Below are 2,340 nucleotides of genomic sequence, written 5' to 3'. Positions count from 1 at the left end.
CGGTGAGTTCACACGTATGTAGTGCGTCTTACTCGGTGTTGAGCTGAGACACGATGTCCAGGCTGGTGAAGCCGGCCTGCAGGAAGCTCTGCTCGTACCGCTCCATCTTCACGGCTCGCAGCCACTCAGACACCGAACCACACGCCGACAGGGGGGGCGGGGCACGCTGGTCCAACAGAGGCTGGGACGAACTGACACACAGACAGGCTTCATGAGAGAGAGACGAGCTTCATGAGAGACAGACGGGCCACATGAGAGAGAGACGAGCTTCATGAGAGACAGACAGGCTTCATGAGAGACAGACGGGCCACATGAGAGAGAGACGAGCTTCATGAGAGAGAGACGGACTTCATGAGAGACAGACGGGCTTCATGAGAGACAGACAGACTTCATGAGAGAGAGACGGGCTTCATGAGAGGGACGGGCTTCATGAGAGAGGGACGGGCTTCATGAGAGAGAGACGGGCTACATGAGAGATAGACGGACTACATGAGAGAGAAACGGGCTTCATGAGAGACAGACAGACTTCATGAGAGACAGACGGGCTTCATGAGAGACAGACAGACTTCATGAGAGAGAGACAGACTTCATGAGAGAGGGACAGGCTTCATGAGAGAGAGACGAGCTTCATGAGAGACAGACGGGCTTCATGAGAGAGAAACGGGCTTCATGAGAGAGAGACAGACTTCATGAGAGAGAGACGGACTTCATGAGAGAGGGACGGGCTTCATGAGAGAGAGACGGGCTTCATGAGAGAGAGACAGACTTCATGAGAGAGAGACGGACTTCATGAGAGAGAGACAGACTTCATGAGAGAGAGACGGACTTCATGAGAGAGGGACGGGCTTCATGAGAGAGAGACGGGCTTCATGAGAGACAGACAGACTTCATGAGAGAGAGACGGACTTCATGAGAGAGGGACGGGCTTCATGAGAGAGAGACGAGCTTCATGAGAGAGAGACAGACTTCATGAGAGACAGACGGGCTTCATGAGAGACAGACAGACTTCATGAGAGAGAGACAGACTTCATGAGAGAGGGACGGGCTTCATGAGAGAGAGACGGGCTTCATGAGAGACAGACTGGCTTCATGAGAGAGGGACGGGCTTCATGAGAGAGAGAGAGACGGGCTACATGAGAGACAGACTGGCTTCATGAGAGAGGGACGGGCTTCATGAGAGAGAGAGAGACGGGCTACATGAGAGACAGACTGGCTTCATGAGAGAGGGACGGGCTTCATGAGAGAGAGAGAGACGGGCTACATGAGAGACAGACTTCATGAGAGACAGACGGGCTTGGAGAGAGACAGACGGGCTTCATGAGAGAGAGAGACGGGCTACATGAGAGACAGACTTCATGAGAGACAGACGGGCTTGGAGAGAGACAGACGGGCTTCATGAGAGAGAGAGTCACCTGGTGTCATACCTGCAGCTTCAGACGGGTTATTTTACACACACACACACACACACACACACACACACACACACACACACACACACACACAGGCATGTGACCTCCTCTGAACCTGCTCATGTAAACAGCTGTCTGCATAAACAGCTGTCAATCACACAGCTGGCTGCCCCACTAGCCCCGCCCACTGCCTGTGTCTCTGTGGCAGACTCTGACCTTTGACCCCTGAAGCCACCAGCTGGTGCATGAATGACATTCCACAGCTGCCAATCCCCCCCCCCCTCACCTCGATCCTTCCAGGTGCGTCACCTTCAGGGAGGCGGGGTTTCGGATCAGCCTATCGAGCGCCGCTACCACGTCACAGAACCTCGGCCGGTTGGCTCGCTCCTTCTGCCAGCAGTCTAGCATGAGCGCGTGCAGGGAGGCGGGGCACTCCGGCGGCGGGGGCAGCCGGTAGTCCTGCTCGATGGCGTTGATCACCTGAGGGAGAGACAGGAGAGTGAGACAGGTGAGAGACAGTCCAGTGTTTTTTCAGAATAAAAGCTCCATCTTCTGTTGTAGAATTAAAGGTTGAACAAAAGGTTTTCTGTCTTACGTCCTGGTTGCTCATGTCCCAGTATGGTCGTTCGCCGTATGACATCACTTCCCACATGACGATGCCGTAACTCCACGTGTCACTGGCTGACGTGAACTTCCTGTAATCGGTTAGGGTTAGGGAAATAAATAATCACTAATTAACCTCTGTAAGTGACGAACATGACAGAACTAGCTGCAGCACTGACACTCACCTGTAGGCGATGGCTTCAGGAGCCGTCCAGCGAATGGGAATCTTCCCTCCCTGAGAAATGACACAGAGCTGATTACTGAGTGACAAGATGCAATTCTTTCAAAATAAAAGCATAGTGGAAAGCTGTGGGCGGGGCCATAGAGA

General features: G+C 53.5%; 1 pseudogene across 1 annotated transcript in view; it reads right to left on the bottom strand.

Moving 5' to 3' along the window:
- Positions 1-7: 7 nt before the first annotated feature.
- Positions 8-2,340, bottom strand: part of LOC111659192 (ephrin type-B receptor 4b-like) — a 4,658-nt pseudogene continuing 2,325 nt past the window's right edge. Inside the window, exons 3-6 of the transcript XR_015437615.1 lie at positions 2,198-2,319; positions 2,005-2,104; positions 1,696-1,889; positions 8-191 (exon numbers count right to left, since the gene is read on the bottom strand). The product of XR_015437615.1 is annotated as an ephrin type-B receptor 4b-like (transcript). The remainder of the gene's footprint in view (positions 192-1,695; positions 1,890-2,004; positions 2,105-2,197; positions 2,320-2,340) is intronic.

Source organism: Seriola lalandi, unplaced genomic scaffold (assembly GCF_002814215.2).
Source record: "Seriola lalandi dorsalis isolate HSWRI2012SDOR001 ecotype SW California unplaced genomic scaffold, Sedor1 jcf7180002054475, whole genome shotgun sequence".
NCBI lineage: Eukaryota > Metazoa > Chordata > Actinopteri > Carangiformes > Carangidae > Seriola > Seriola lalandi.
Note: the sequence above shows the minus strand (reverse complement) of the source record. Positions and strands in the feature narration are given on the sequence as shown.